Source organism: Canis aureus, chromosome 35 (genome assembly GCF_053574225.1).
Source record: "Canis aureus isolate CA01 chromosome 35, VMU_Caureus_v.1.0, whole genome shotgun sequence".
In the NCBI taxonomy this organism is placed as follows: Eukaryota; Metazoa; Chordata; class Mammalia; order Carnivora; family Canidae; genus Canis; species Canis aureus.
In genome coordinates, this window is record NC_135645.1 from 6360777 (window position 1) to 6378019 (window position 17243).

Consider the following 17243-nt stretch of genomic DNA (forward strand, 5'->3'; position numbering starts at 1 on the left):
ATTTCATTATGTTAAAACTAGATCTGTTCTAAGGCTGAATGTGGAAACAAGGAAGTAAGGAGAAAGACAATGTTTGTGTAAGGGAGTAACTATTTCAATAGGACCCCAAGCAGATGGTTTTGATTTTCTCTGAGACAGAAGTTCATCTATCTGCTCCGAATGTGAGGAGGGTGTTAAAGGTTTGAATAACTGTTTTATTTTTTTTTAAAGATTTTATTTATTCATGAGAGAGAGAGAGAGAGGCAGAGACATAGGCAGAGGGAGGAGCAGGCTCCACGCAGGGAGCCTGATGTGGGACTTGATCCTGGGACCCCAGGATCATGCCCTGGGCCAAAGGCAGGCACTCAACCACTGAGCCACCTAGGCCGTCCCAAGTTTGAATAACTGTTGTGGGAAATGGGGGAGGAAGCTGAGTACACACAAAAGATTTGGAGTATGCTGAGGATGAAGTTGGAAACTGAGTATGTAAAATACGTTAAATTTTCTCCTGCAACATGCTGCACTTTGAAGGTACAAGTGAAGACTGGTGGTTGCACTGATCCAGGCTTTGCTGGGTACTGGTAGTCAGCAATGTGAGAATATGATGTACTGATGCAGTACTGCAGCTTTGGCATTTGATAGTTACTTCATTTTTATTTTATTTTATTTATTTATTCATGAGACACAGAGAGAGAGGCAGAGGGAGAAGCAGGCTCCATGCAGGGAGCCCGATGTGGACTTGATCTGGGGCCTCCAGGATCACACCCTGGGTGAAAGGCAGGCGCTAAATCCCTGAGCCACCCAGACACCCCTTGATAGTTACTTCAAATCCTGGCTCTGCCCCTCATTATGTGAATTTGTGCAAATTCTTTAATCTTTTCAAACCTTACTCTATCCAGTATAAAATGGTGATAATCGTATGTACTTCCTAGATTCTAAAGATACTGAGTGGCCTACCGCGTACTATTCTTGGACCTGTAAATAAATACAGCTGAGACCAAAAGATAAAAATTCCTGTCTTTTGGACATAATAATGTAGTGGGGAGAAAACAAAGATTCAAAAGGTGGCAAAGTGGGCAGCCCGGGTGGCTCAGCGGTTTAGCGCCTGCCTTAGGCCCAGGGCGTGACCCTGGAGACCCGGGGTCAAGTCCCCCGTCGGGCTCCCTGCTTGGAGCCTGCTTCTCCCTCTGCCTGTGTCTCTGCCCCTCTCTCTCTCTCTCTCTCTGTCTCTCATGAAAAATAAATTTAAAAACAAATTTGTTAACCCGGTTCTCATTTTTCATAGTAAAAATGGAAAGATCGCATTAGACGACCTCCTTCCTCGCTGATTCTAAGAGCAAGCCCCCTACCCCCACTCCCTTCTGCAACAGCTCATCCAATCCTGTAACACCTGGTACCCGCAGTACGGGGGATCCACTAAAGTCCAAGCCCGCCGTAACCCGGCTCAAGGACCGTCCACACTGCAGGGAGACCGGATCCCCGCCCCCCCAGCAGCCCAGTCGCTTCCCCTTCCCACGGCTTAACACCTGACCCCCGCCGCTGCACGCACGCACGCCCTCCAGGCATTTCCGGTTACTCCGCGGATCTTCTTCCGGGGCACTCGCTCGCGTCTGCGCCGCCCCTCCGCCGCTGTTTAGAGGCCATTGATTGGCTCTTTCTTTGAGGAAGCCGAGAATTTCCCGGCGCTGATTGGCTTCCGTCATTGTTGATGGGTTAGTTACAAACAAGGCGTGCCTGGTCTCCGTGGTAACGCCGTGCCGATAGCCCTGATTGGTCGCGGGCCTAATCCCGTCTTCCGTCCCGACTGCGAGTGGTTGAGTCCCCCCTGACGGGGCGCGGCGGCGGTAGGTGCCGCGCACGGGATTCCCGAGCTGACGTGGCTCGCGTTTGGGAGGGGGCCCCCGGTGCCTCCGGCCGCACGCTCTCCCAGGTGAGTCCTCCCTTCCTTGAGTCCTTTAACGGTCACCCCCGTCCGCGGGGGCCGCCGCCGAAGCGGCCACTCTCGGGTCCCCTCCCTGCCCGCTCCTCTTTCCGATTCCGTCCGGGATCCGGCCCTACACACGCCTCCCTTCAACCCACCAGGCCTAGTTCTGGCTGCTCACAAGCAAGCGGGCCCCGTCGCAGGGCTTCGTGGGCTCTCCCCGCGCGGCCCGCCCCTTGCCCAGGACGTTTCTTCTCCGGGAGCGACGGAGACGGCCGTCTGGTCAGTCCTGTCAGTTCGGCCTCGCTGAGGCCGCCGCGGGTACGCAGCAGGCTGACGTCGGGGAGAACCTGCCCGCCCCTCCCCCTCCCCCACCCCCACCCCCACCCCCCGCGGCGCTCAGGCCCTAAACAAACTTAGTTTCCGGAAAGGGAGGCGGGACCCAAAGGAGTCCAAGCTCTGGAAGGCGGAGATGACAGAAAACGGTGACGACGGATAGAACACCACAGGGGGCCTGTCAGACGATCCTGCGTAAGGACGTGCTGGCGAGATTCGGAGACCGGAACGAGCTCGGCGGTGCCATCCGCACGACCCTCCCAGGAATCAGAGGTGGGCGGGCCGTTAGAAGAAACCAAACCCCGAAGAAAGTTCTGGAGGAAAGAGCAGTGGATTTGGTGGTGTGGAGGATGCCCCTCTGCTGAAGGGGAGGGCTGTGTCGGGGAGACGGGAGGCTGAGTCCCCTGACCAAAGAGGAATGTAGTTGTCTGACTTATTTAAGGAGTTCCAGTTGGTCTGTGGTGACAGGACGGCTTAGGTGAGGGGCAGGGATATTTAGAGTCACTGGGTCAGTCCTTGGGCCTGTGGCGGTAGTTGGAAGCTTTCTGAGCTTTTGAAGAATCTTAGAGGGCAGCCCGGTGGCTCAGCGGCTGAGCATCTGCCTTCGGCCCAGGGCATGACCCCGGGGTCCCGGGATCGAGTCCCCCCCATCGGGCTCCCTGCATGGAGCCTGCTTCTCCGTCCGCCTGTCTCTCTCTCTCTTTCTTTCTCTCGTGAACAAATAGATAAAATCTTTCAAAAAAAAAAAAAAAAGGTTAAAAAAAAATAAAAGAGCCTTACAGTTCTTTGAGAGATGGCAGTGGAGAACTCCTCAGAGAAAGGCCCAAGAAGGCCTTTCCAGAAACATAAAGTAACTAAATCTCTGCGGTTCAGAATGACTATGAAGAGTCAGACCCAGGTTAAGTTGGAAATGGCAAGCTTTGGTCGTGGAATAGACACAGGAAAAGTTGAAGAGGCCTAAAAAGTTGCAAATCTTATACACCGATCGTTTCAGGGCTTTTCCGTTTTCATCCCTTATGACCGGGGGATGAACATCTAAATAATGCGCCTGTCTTCCCTGCGTGACATGTGACCACATCTGTAGTTCCCAAACATTTTTTTTTTTTTTTTTTTTTTGCAAAAGCTATTAGTAAAACATTTTTGAGCAAGCATATCCCAAATATATTTAGTTATGGATAACGGTGTACATAGCACAGTAAATGTTATATACAAGATCATATTTTTTATGATTTTATTTATTTATTCATGAGAGACACAGAGAGAGAGAGAGAGAGAGAGAGGCAGAGACACAGGCAGAGGGAGAAGCAGGCTCCAGGCAGGGAGTCCGACGTGGGACTCGAACTGGAATCTGCAGGATGATGCCCTGGGCCGAAGGCGGCGCTAAACCGCTAAGCCACCCAGGCTGCCCTACAAGATCGTATTTAAAAAGATGAAAAAAAAATTCCTGCCTACACTCTAGACACTCCCAACCCAATTTGGGGACCACATAAAGTCGTTTACTTAATTTACAAGAAGGCTGTTTACATTTCTAAGGACCTTCAGGCTGGATGGGTGAACTTTTTTTTTTTCTTTTTTTGAGGTTCTTCTGGGATAGAACCTCCTAAAAATCATCTTTAAGAGATAATTTTTTCCCCCTTTCTGCTTGACTCTTAGAGGCCCCCTCCCTTTCCCCTTTTTGCATTAATGGATTAGTTAAAGGGATATTGATTTTACTCATAAAAATAATAAATCATTCATAAACTTCTCTTGGTTAAATACCAAGAATAAATTATTTGGAATGCATCGCACCTCCGATCATTATATGCCAGTCTGTTGTTAGGAACCAGTATATAAAAGGTTAGGCTCTGTAATGCTATACTTTTAATTAAGCCACGTAAAAATCAGCAATACGTTTGGTAAAATGAAATTCAATACAAAAGGATATAATATAAAAAAATATATCTTTCTCCTTTTTTCCCCCATTTCCCACTTCCCAGAAGTAAAGCACTGTAGAGAATTTATTTCTTTGTAAGAAACTTTCTGATGATACTCAAGCACTTATATATCCTCTTCCTTTTTCTCTCCCTCAAGTGGAATCATGATACACTTAACCATTCTCTACTTTTCTTTCTCTCTTAATACTATAAGATATTTTTTCTCTATCCATGAGTATTAAACTACCTCATAGAAATATTAAAATGTATTTAGTGTGTCCCCTATTGGTGGACATTGGATTGTATTCAATTATTGGCCATCACAACCACTGCTGTACATCCATGTACTTATATCCTTGTGTCCTTGTGCGAACCTGTCTGTGGTATAAACGTGGGATTCTTGGGCCATATCACCCTGAATCATTTTATTTTAGTTTCTGTAGTCAAAAAAGAGTACTTCTAGAACTGTAAGTATGTATAAGTATATGAGTGCTCTCATGACCCCAGCTCTGCTTTCCGCCCCAATGAAGAATGTGATGAGGTTACTGAGAAAATGGATTATCTTTTTTGTATATCTCCACTGGCCAAGAAGCTTTGTGGAGCTCTGTGACTAGTCAAATTATAGGATCTCCCTTATGCTGCAGTTTACTCATCCTAAAACTGAGGATATTGATAGTGCCTCCTCGTTGGGGTTGTTTTAATAATAAAAAAAAGTAATGAGGATAGATTAAATTTTTATATGCAAAGCTGTTGAAACAGAACTTAGTGTATAGTGGTGCTTATATAAATTATAGCTACCATTTACTTCTAAATTTTTTAATGAAAATTGTTTTTGTCATGAAAATTATCTTTTAATTTCATAATTATAAAATATGTCATAATATTAGATATGCTTTTTCCCCACTATATAGTACCATTCTCTCTCAGCTCTGTTTTTAAATTGATTGAGAATTAAAGAAAACTACTGAGGCTCAACCAAGTATACATTAAATAAATTTGAGGAGTGGCTTGGAGAGCTCACCATTTTGTGTTGTTTTTGTGGGAAGATGTGATTTAAATCGCAAAGCAAACAGATGTGCACCCAGGCATGCACTGTCTTCAGTGTCTTCAGTTATTTCCTTTGTACTAAATTCTCTGTGGCTAGGGACATGCTTTTTTTTTTTTTTTTTTACATTTTTGTGTCTCCCAGCATTATGCTTCATGCCAAGTAGGTATTTTCAAGATAATTATTTATAGCAAGCAGTGAAGACTATGAGAAAATAATACTTCTAAAATTCCAGGTGCCACCTCAGCATACTAATGTCGAGATCCTGTGGCAGCGTTTGTGGAAGGTGGAGCCAGCATTGACTTTGGAAGATTGTTTTATTTGCCTAAGTGTTTTATTGAAGGTTGGCCTTGGCATGGAACCTTTTATTTTTTTCTTTTTCCATGTTGCTACTCATGATTCTGGTGCTTTATGAAACAGTAGTAAGAGCATTTTGTCCAAGAGTTACATATATTTCTGACGTGAATTTATTACTGTGAACATAAGTATTTTCCCTTTATTAATTTTTATATATACATTTGCCCATTTCTGTCCTACAGTGAGCCTCGACAGGGATATCCATCCTTTTTCATTTAGCTTAAGCATGACAACTTAGTGTCTCTTTTGTTCTCAAGTTCTCAACCTTTGAACTACCTAAGGCACTTAAATGTGCCTGAGATGCCCTTTCCAATTACATTTCCATATTATTTCTTTTATGTCAACAGCTATACAAATCACTCTTGAATCATGGAGTCATAATACTGGTCATTAGAGTGCTTCTTGTCACCCTTCTTCATTTGAAGATGAGGAAACTGTAAATTAACTTACTTAGCAGAGTACAGCCTCTTTTTTGGGAGCCAGAACTGAAATCTCAGTTTCTGGTTCCTGATTTGCTGTTCTTTCCACTATAGTACTTACTCTCTCATGGACCTCTTGGATTATTGAATCAATCTATGAGAAACTCCTTTACTTTTACCTGAAATGGTACATCCTGAATACGAATCTTTTTTCTTTTTTTCAAATATACTTATTTTTTTTTTTAATTTTATTTATTTTTTTATTTATTTTATGATAGTCACAGAGAGAGAGAGAGAGGCAGAGACATAGGCAGAGGGAGAAGCAGGCTCCATGCACCGGGAGCCCGACGTGGGATTCGATCCCGGGTCTCCAGGATCGCGCCCTGGGCCAAAGGCAGGCGCCAAACCGCTGCGCCACCCAGGGATCCCCAAATATACTTATTTTTAAACAGTTGTGTGAGAAAAGTAACCCACTTTTCATTTGAGGAGCTTTTTATCTTACTCCGTAATGCTCATTTAGTGGACAGACTTTGAAATGTATTAATTGCTCTGAGTGTCCGTTTTCCTTATCTTAAAATGGTGATGATGGTAACATTGATCTTGCAGATTTTGTGAGGATTATAGAAAAATGTATATAAAGTGGTACATATTGCTCAACAATTGTTACCATTAATATTATCATTGTCCTATGTTCATTTGTATGTGTCCTTCATGTGCTGTAATTTTCAGTAGGATGCTGGTGGAGACATACCTTCCTAGGGACGATGAATCAGAATCTCACGCATGGTAGTGTTGGATTCCAGTGGTGGGGAGAGAGGAAGATGGAGTCTTCGTTTGAGAAAACATCCAGGATTTTAATTGTATATTTAATTGAAAATGAAAAAAATACTTTCCCAATAGACATTACATAACCATTACAATATTCTTGGCTAATGGTGATATACAAAAGATTTTATTTAGGACATACCACCTTGGTTATGTACATATGTGCATATGTTTGCCTACACATGATAAGTTGTACATTTCTCTAAAGGGTCTGTGGTTTTAAAATTGAGAACATTGCCAGAATGTCTGAAATCCCAGTACTTTTCTATTTAGCCCTAAAGATAGTAGCAGTAGCTACTAGGATCCAAACTAACTACTTAGAGGAGAAAGTGTGGGTGCAAACAGCAGGGCTATGATAGAGGAGGGTTGGAGGTTGGTTGGAGAATCTGAAGTGAAAATCGTGGAAAATAGCCAGTGATTAAGATATTTATAGGTCATGGTATGTGATCAATCCAAGAGTTAAGTCCAATAACTCCCTCTAGCTAGTAATTGATTTTTTAAAAAACCTTTTTAGTGTAAAAGAAAACTCAAGTACAAAAAAGCACACCAAAAATACATAGTTTAATGAATTGTTAGGAGGTGAGCATTCTTACAGTAACCATGAGGTCAAGAAATCTGCCTTTGTTAGTTAGTCATCTGAGAAATTCCTCCACCTGCTTTCCTTCTTTTCATTGTTATCACTTCCCTGTGGTTTCTCTCTGGTTTTATCACCCAATATGAATCTTTTCCTCTCCCACCTCCCGTTTTTAAACTTGGTATCTCTTAAGTCTTTTCCTTTCAATTTCTGTGGAAGACCCTAGACTTTTTGACACTCTCAGAATTTTACTATCATGGGGCAATTCAGCATATTCCTGTGTCCTTTGCATTTCCTGAAAATTGGCAGCTGGATTCAGAGACTTCCTCTCACTGAGGTTTGATCTCTGCCAAGATTATAGGTGGTGTTATATTCTTTCATCAGAGGATTCATAATGTCTGGGTTTGTTCTTTTTGTTGTTATCAGCTGTTGATACTCAGTGTCTACATCCATGATTTCAGAAGGAGATGCAAAATAGTAGACTAAATATTCCAAGTCTACCATCTTGTTTTCATTTATTAGCTGAATAATTTATGAGGAGATGGATCCCCATATCTGCTATTTGGTTCCTGAATGATAAAGTTCAAATAGAAAAGACCAGATAAATCCTTGACTTGGCTAGTTTTCAAGATACTTAGATGATGACTAGTTTAATATTATGAACTTGGAATTTAAATATTTTTCATTGGTTTCAATACATTGCAATTCAAATTCTTCTTGGAAACTCACTTGATCCTTTGGTCCAGAGAACCTCCTCAATTAAAAAAAAATTTTTTTAATGAGAAATAGTATTGAAATACCTCAGTATAGCATTAGGGATGTTCACTGCTTCTCAGTTTGTCATTATTTTTAAGCCTTTTCAGTGGACAGAGCTAAGAAAATCGATGTACTAAGGTAAAATACCTTGTAAGTTCATACTGATACTTTCAATTCAAATTCAAGGTCAGGTTTTATCTTGAGGTTCTTAATTTCTTGTTTTATACCTGTATTTCCTTATTTTATACTGAAAATCTGATAGAATTACTATGCCTGTTAATTGCTCACTTTATTTTTTTATTATCATATTTTTTTGCTGTTGTTCCTAGTCTGAGTAAAAGTTTATTAGGCAATCAGTATATATTTGATACATATTAAGTGTAATACTTTTTTTTTTTAACAGTAGTGATTTTTTTTAAATTTTTATTTATTTATGATAGTCACACACACACACAGAGAGAGAGAGAGGCAGAGACATAGGCAGAGGGAGAATCAGGCTCCATGCACCGGGAGCCCGACGTGGGATTTGATACCAGGTCTTCAGGATTGCGCCCTGGGCCAAAGGCAGGCGCCAAACCGCTGCGCCACCCAGGGATCCCTAAGTGTAATACTTTTAATACATGTTCTTTTTTTTCATCTAATGCATATTCTAGAATAAATCAATTATATAACATAGAGAGTAATCAACAAAAATCTTTTTAGAATTTCATTAAATTTATTTTAAAGTTTTAAAATTGTATTTAAATTCAATTAATTAACAATGCATTATTAGTTTCACAGGTAGACGTCAGTGATTCATCAGTCTTATATAATACCCATTGCATAACGTGCCTCCTTAATGTCTATCACCCAGTTACCTCATCCCTCCACTCCCCGCCCAGCAACCCTTAGTTGTTTCCTATGATTAAGAGTCTCTTATGGTTTGTCTCCCTCTCTGATTTCATCTTGTTTTATTTTTCCTCTCTTCCCCTATGATCCTTTGTTTCCTGAATTCCACATATGAATGAGATCATATGAAAGCTGTCTTTCTCTGATTGACTTATTTCACTTAGCATAATATTCCCTAGTTCTATCCACATCATTGCAAATGGCAAGATTTCATTTTTTTTGATGGCTGAGTGGTATTCCATTTTGTGTGTGTGTCTGTGTGTGTGTATACACACACACACACACACACATCTTCTTTATCCATTCATCTGTTGATGGACATCTGGGCTCTTTCTATAGTTTGGGTATTGTTGGCATTGCTGCTATAACATTGGGGTGCAGTTGCCCCTTCGGATCACTACAGTTGTATCTTTGGGGTAAATACTCGGTAGTGCAATTGCTGGGTCATACGGTAGCTCTATTTTCAACTTTTTGAGACACCTCCATACTGTTTTCCAGAATGGCTGTACCAGCTTGCATGTCCACCAACAGTGTACAAGGGTTCCCCTTTCTCTATGTGCTTGCCAACACCTGTCGTTTCCTGACTTGTTAATTTTCACCATTCTGAGTGGTATGAGGTGGTATTTATTTCATTGTGGTTTTGATTTGTATTTCCCAGATACAAAGTGATGTTAAGCATTTTTTCATGTGTCTGTTGGCCATTGTATGTCTTCTTTGGAGAAATGTCTGTTCATATCTTATGCCCATTTCTTGGATTATTTGTTCTTTGAGTGTTGAGTTTGATAAGTTCTTTATAGATTTTGGATACTAGCCCTCTATCTGATAAGTCATTTGCAAATAATTTTCTCTCATTCTGTAGGTTGTCTTTTGGTTTGGTCCACTGTTTCCTTTGCTGTGCAAAAGCTTTTTATCTTGATGAAGTCCCAATAGTTCATTTTTGCCTTTGTGTCCCTTGCTTTTGGAGATGTGGTTAGTAAGAAGTTACTGCGGCTGAAGTCACAGAGATTGCTGCCTGTGTTCTGTAGGATTTCGATGGATTCCTGTCTCACAGTTAGGTCTTTTATCCATTTTGAACCTTTTTGTATATGGTGTGATCAAATGGTCCATTTTGATTCTTTTGCATGTGGCTGTCCAATTTTGTCAACATCATTTGTTGAAGAGACTCTTTTTCCCATCAGGTATTCTTTCCGGCTTTGTCAAAGATAAGTTGACCATAGAGCTGAGGATCCATTTCTGGGTTCTTTATTCTCTTCCATTGATCTTTGTGTCTGTTTTTGTAACAGTACCATAGTGTCTTGGTGATTACTGCTTTGTAATAGAGCTTGAAGTCCAGAATTGTGATGCCACCAGTTTTGGTTTTCTTTTTCAACTTTCCTCTGGCTATCCAGGGTCTTTTCTGGTTCCATACAGCTCATTTACTTTAATTCCACGTGACACACAATTGTGAAGGAATAACAATACTGATACAACCACCAGTGATTTTGGTTATTGAAAAACAGTTCTAAAAAGTATTTTTTGCATATGTTACTTACATCTTCCATTTTTCTTTATGGTAGTCCCATATATGGTCAGAGTATGTAATTATTAAGTATTAATAGTATTAATTAGTCTTAGTTCTACAAGTAACTATATATTTAGTGCTTACCACCAGTTTTTATGATGATGGTTCTTTAGTCATTTTAATTGTCTCAAGCTTTCTCTTTAATAGATGCCTTAGGAAAGGCTCATGGGAAAATTTTGCATGAATTTTCTTGCATGCTTTCTGTGCTTTTTATATCTGAAGGTCATTTTTGCTGAAAATAAAATCCTTGGCTCACATTTTCTTTCCTTGAATATCTCAAATCTGTAACTCCAGTTTTTTTCTGGCAAAAATATTTCAGTTGAAAAGTCTGAGGGTAGTCTTATTTCCTTTTTTAAAAATTTACGTGACATGATCTTTTGGCCTAAATCTTAATGGATAAAATTTTTTTTTTAAAGATTTTATTTATTTATTCATGAGAGACACAGAGAGAGAGAGCGAGGCAGAGACACAGGCAGAGGGAGAAGCAGGCTCCATGCAGAAGCCTGATGTGGGACTTGATCCCGGGACTCCAGGATCATGCCTTGGACCGAAGGCAGGTGCTAAACCGCTGAGCCACCCAGGGATCCCCTTAATGGATAATTTTTAAGTCCATTAATTTTACTGGAATGTCTTGTTGGTTGTTCTGGGTTGATATTCTCTGTTACATAGCAGCCTTTTTCAATATGTAGCTTCAAACTTCAGAAATTTAAAATTTTAGTTAAGTGTTCTCCAATTATGCTTTTTGTGTGTGTGTGTGTGTTTTTCTTTTTTTCCTGTAACTTTGCTTTTCTTCTTCAGGGAATTCGACTGTCCACATTGCTCATCATCAATCTTTATCACTTTCTCCTGATTTCTTTTTTATTGCTTGCTTTTGCTGTGTAGTATTCTGTGGTATATATGTTACCATAGTTTGTTTAATCATTTTCTTGTTGAAAGGACTTCTATGCTGATTACAGTTTTGGGTTCTTACAACCGAAGCTACTGTGAGCATTTATGTATAGGTTATTGTGTGAACTTAAGACTTCTTTTCTCTGAAGTCAAATTGCTGGGTCATAAGGTAGTTGCATGCTTAGCTTATGGATAATTTCTTTTTGATTTGTAAAATTATCTTTACTTTGTTTTTTTTCCTTATGTATGATTTGTTATGACTATTCATTTTCCTATTTTTTAAATTTTTTAGTTTTGTCTTCATTTCCAAAATGATTTTTAAAACTTTTCAGTTATTTCTTGAATTTCCCCTTCATTTCTGGGTTTTTCTACTGGGGGGGAGGTGAACAGAGGTATTTGTTTTCTTTCAAATCAAAGAAAACATGCCTGCATTCAGCAAAGTTTGCAAGTAAATATGATACATATCTCCATCATATACTTACTGTTGTGCTCTACTATGCTGTTAAATGGTGTATAAAAATTTAGCAATTTATAGATAGCTATTTTTGTTATGAATACATTTATATTGGAAGTGGATATTGTCATTATTTTTTTATTGTCATTATTTTTGAGCTTTATTGAGGTCATTATTATTTTTGAGCTTTATCTCAAGCTAATTAAAAAATGGAAAATACCTATCACCTCACATAATTGCCCTTTTGTGTATGTGGTAAGAACATTTAAGATGTACTCTATTAACAAATTTCAGGCATATTACAACACTAATAACTGTAGTCACCATGTTATACATTAGGCCTCCAGAATTTATTTATCCTGCATAACTGAAAGTTTGTATCCTTTGACAAACCTCTCTTTATTTCCCTTACCCACTTTTCCCAGGCAACCACCATTTTACTGTCTGCGTCTCCAAGTTTGACTTTTTTAGATTCCAGCTTAAGTGAGATCATGCAGTATTTGTCTTTCTATATCTGGCTTTATTTCACTTAGCATTAGAGTTCATCCATGTTCTCATAAATGACAGGAGTTCATTTTTGGGGGGGGGGCGTTGAATGATACTCCATTATGTATGTATATGTGACACATTTTATTTATTTGTTTACCAATGGACATTTAGGTGATTCTATATTTTAGCTATTGTGAGTAATGCTGCAATGAGGATGGGATTGCAAATATCTCTTTAAGATACTGCTTTGATTTTCTTTGGACATATACCCAAAAGTGGGATTGTTGGATCACACGGATAATTCTACTTTTAAATTTTTGAGGAACCTCCAGATTGTTTTCTCTAATAGCTATATCAATTTATATTCCCACCAACAGTGTACAAGGGTTTCTTTTTCTCTACATTCCTGGCCAACGCTTGTTACCTTTTGTCCATTTGATTGTAGCCATTCTAACAGATAATGATGCGATATTGTGGTTTTGATTTGTATTTTCCTGATGATTTTTGGTGTTGAACATTTCTTCATATACCTTGTAGGCATTTGTATATGTTCTTTGGAGAAATGTCTGTCTGGTTCCCTTGCCCATTTTAAAATCATTGTTTTCAGGGCACCTGGGTGGCTCAGTTGGTTAAGGGTCTGCCTTTGGCTCAGGTTGTGATCCTAGGGTCCTGGTATTGAGCCCCATGTTAGGCTTCCTGTTCAGTGGGGAGTCTGCTTCTCACTCTTCCTCTTCCTTTGCTCCTCTCCCTCCACTCATGTTCTCTCTTTCTCTGTCTCAAATAAATAAAATCTTAAAAAAATAAAATCAGATTTTCTTACTGTTGAATTGAGTTTCTCATCTATTTTGCATATTAATCCTTTATCCGATGTATGGTTTACAAATATTTTCTCCCATTCTGTAGGTTATCTCTATTCCATTGTTTCATTTGCTATGTGGCTTTTGAGTTTGATGCAGTTTCATTTGTCTGTTTTTGCTTTTGTTATGTGTGCTTTTGAGGTTATATCCAAGAAATTATTGTCAAGACCAATGTCAAGAAGCTTTTTTCCCTATGCTTTCTTCTACTGGTTTTGCAGTTTTAAGTCTTGCATTTAAGTCTTTAATACAGTTTGAGTTGATTTTCTTATGTGCTGTGAGATAAGGGTCCAGTTTCATTCTTCTGCATGTGGATACCAATTTTCTCAGCACCGTTTATTAAAGGGACTATCCTTCCCTCATTGTGTATTCTTTGCAGCTTTTTTGAAGATCAGTTGCTGTAAATGTATAATTTATTTCTGGGCTATTTATTACTATTACCTTGGTCTATTTTATACAAATATCTTAATGTTTTGGTTACCATAGCTTTATGGCATATATTTTCCCATTTAATTTGTGTATTTTAAAAAAAAGTTTTTTTTAATTAAAAACATTTTTTAATTTGAATTTTTAGTAGTTAATGTACAGTGCAGATTGGTTTCTGGAGGGGAATTCAGATTCATCATTTACATATAATATCCAGTGCTCATCTTAACAAGTGCCCTTCTTAATACCCATCACTTGTCTAGCTGTAGTATATTTTGAAATAAAAAATGTGATGCCTCCAGCTTTGTTCTTGCTCAAGATTGCTTTGTCCATTCTGGGTCTTTTGTGGTTCCAAATGATTTTAATTTTTAAAAAATTTTTGTGGGAAAAAGCACTGGAATTTTGATAGGGATTGCATTGAATCTGTAGATTGCTTTGAGTGATAATGGACTTGTAATAATATTCTTCATGTCTGTGAGCATGGATATCTTTCCATTTATATGTCTTCTGAATTCCTTTCATTAATGTTATAATTTTCAGTGTATAAATCTTTTATCTCATTGGTTAAGTTTATTCCTAAGTATTTTATTTTTTAAAATGTTATTATAAGTGGGATTATTTTCTTAACTTTGGGGGAATAGTTTGTTGTTAATATATAGAAACATAATAATTTCTGTACATTGATTTTGGTCCTGCAACTTTATTGAATTCATTTATTGTAATATTTTTTTAAAATTTATTTATTTGAAAGAGAGAGGGAGAGAGAAAAGACACAAGCAAGGGGAGGGGCAGAGTGAGAGAAACTCAAGAAGGAGAGTCCATGCTGAGCATGGAGCCTGATCTGAGGCTTGATCCCATGCCCCCAAGAACATGAAGTGAGCCAAAATCAAGAGTCAGACTCCCAACTGATTGGATCACCAAGCGCCTCTAGTTGTAGTAATTTTTGGTGAAGTCTTTAGAGTTTCTTATAAGTAAGATCATGTTATCTGCAAACAGAGACAATTATACTTCTTTCTGATTTGGAGTCCTTTTATTTCTTTTCCTTGCGTAATTGATCTGGCTAGGACTTCTAGTCCTATATTGAATAGAAGTGGTAAGAATGGGCATCCTTATTTCTGATTTTAGAGGAAAAGCTTTTAGCTTTTTGTCATTGAGTATGATGTTACGTGTGGGTTTGTTATATATGGCCTTGATTATATTGAGGTACATTCCTTCTGTACTTAATTGGTTGAAAGTTTTTATCATGAAAGGATGCTGAATTTTTTAAATGCTTTGTCTGCATCTACTGAGATGATTATGTGTTATTTATCGTTCATTATGTTAATGTAGTGCATCACATTTATTGATTTGTGGATATTGAACCATCCTTGCATCTTAGGAATAAATCCTACTTGATGTGGTGTATGGATCCTTTTAATGTTTTTTTTTTTTAAGATTTTATTTATTTATTTATTCATTAGAGACACAGAGAGAGAGATATGCAGAGACATAGGCAGAGGGAGAAGCAATCTGCATGCAGAAAGCCTGATGTGGGACTCGATCCCGGAACTCCAGGATCATGCCCTGGGCCAAAGGCAGGTGCTAAACCACTGAGCCACCCAGGGATCCCCTGGATTCCTTTAATGTGATGCTGAATTGGATATGCTAGTATTTTGTTGAGGATTTTTGCATCTATTTCATCAGAGATACTGGCCTATAATTTTCTTGTAGTGCCTTTCAGATTCAGTATCCAGATGATGCTGTCCTCGAAAAATGAATTTGAAAGAGTTTCCTCTTCTTCAGTTTTTTTAGAATAGTTGGAGAAGGATAGGCATTAATTCTTCTTTAAACATTTTTTAGAATTCACTAGTGAAGCCATCAAGTTCAGGGCATTTCTTTCTTGAGAGGTTTTTGGTTACTGATTCAGTCTTCTTATGTTATTGGTTTGTTCAGATTTTCTGTTTCTTGTGATTCAGTCTGGGTACATTGTATGTTTCTAGGAATTCATTTCTTCCAGATTATCCAATTTGTTGGCATATAATTATTCATGGTAGTCTTTAATGATTCCTTGTATTTTTGTGTTATCAGTTACAGTGTCTCCTTCACTTGTAAAATTTATTCATTTGAATCTTCTCTCAGTCTAGCTAAAGGTTTGTCAATTTTGTTTATATTTTCAAAAAAACCTAGTTTTGTTGAAAAAATTAGTTTTGTTAATCTTTACTATTTTTCTAATATCCATTTCTTTTATTTATCTTCTGATATTATTTTCTTCCTTCTGCTTTCACCTTAGTTTGTTCTTTTTTTCCTAGTTTCGTAACGTGTCAAGACAGGTTGTTTATTTGAGATCTTTTGTTTTTTTTAATGTAGGCCTATCTGCGTAAGTTTCCCTCTTAGAACTGCTTTTGCTGCATCTCATTAAGTTTCCATAGATATGTCATGTTTTCATTTCATTTGTCTCAATGTAATTTATGATTTCCATTTTGGTTTTTTCTTTGACCCTTTGTTCAGGGGCATATTGTTCAATTTCCACAAATTTGTGAATTTTCCAATTTTCTTCTTGTTTTTCTTTTGCATATTAATAGTAATTTTATTTCTTCTTTTATGTTCTTCTCATTTGAGATTAAAAAAAGTTTAATGCCAGTTAGTGATCATACAGTGTTGTATTAGTTTCATGTGTACAATATTGTGATTCAGCAATTCCATACATCACACAAGTGTATTCCTTATTCCCCATCACCAATTTAAGCCACCCCCTCATCTCCCCTCTGGTAACCAATTTATTCTTTATAGTTAAGAGTTGTTTTCTTGGGACGCCTGGATGGCTCAGTGGTTGAGTGTCTGCCTTCTCAGTGCGTGATCCTGAGTCCTGGGATTGAGTCCCACATCAGGCTCCCTGTGAGGAGCCTGCTTCTCCCTCTGTCTGTATCTCTGCCTCTCTGTGAGTTTCTCATGAATAAGTAAATAAAATCTTTAAAAAAAAAAGTTGTTTCTTAATTTATCTTCCTCCCTCTTTTTGATTTGTTAGTTTATACTATTATCATCAGAAATGATATTCAATATACTTCCAATTTTCTTAAATTTATTAAGACTTATGTTGTGGGGCAGCCTGGGTGGCTCAGTGGGCAGCCTGGGTGGCTCAGCAGTTTAGTGCCTGCCTTCAGCCCAGGGCATGATCCTGGGGATCTGGGATCGAGTCCCATATCGGGCTCCCTGCATGGAGCCTGCTTTTCCCTCTGCCTGTGTCTCTGCCACTCTCTCTGTGTGTCTCTCATGAATAAATAAATAAATGAATAAAATCTTTAAGAAAAAAAAAAAGACTTATGTTGTGGCCCAACATATGATCTGTATCCAGGAGAATGTCCCACGTACACTGAAATGACTGTATTCTGCTGCTTTTGGATGGACATATATGTCTGTTAGGCCCATTTCATTTTTTTTTTTAAAGATTTTATTTATTGATTCATGAGAGACACAGAGAGAGAGAGAGACAGAGAGAGAGGCAGACACACAGGCAAAGGGAGAAGCAGGCTCCACACAGGGAGCCCAATGTGAGACTCGATTCTGAGACTCCAGGATCAT

General features: G+C 38.8%; 1 protein-coding gene across 8 annotated transcripts in view; it reads left to right on the forward strand.

The window, feature by feature from the left end:
* The first annotated feature begins 1753 nt into the window (after positions 1-1753).
* GOLGB1 (golgin B1) overlaps positions 1754-17243 on the forward strand; it is a 90634-nt gene continuing 75144 nt past the window's right edge. For 5 of the 8 annotated variants that reach the window (XM_077884317.1, XM_077884324.1, XM_077884320.1 and 2 more), the window contains exon 1: positions 1755-1909. The gene's annotated coding sequence lies outside the window, so the exon portion shown is untranslated. Of the gene's footprint in view, positions 1910-2331; positions 2510-17243 lie in introns of all 8 variants that reach the window. The other 3 variants (XM_077884318.1, XM_077884319.1, XM_077884325.1) reach the window with 3 other exon arrangements.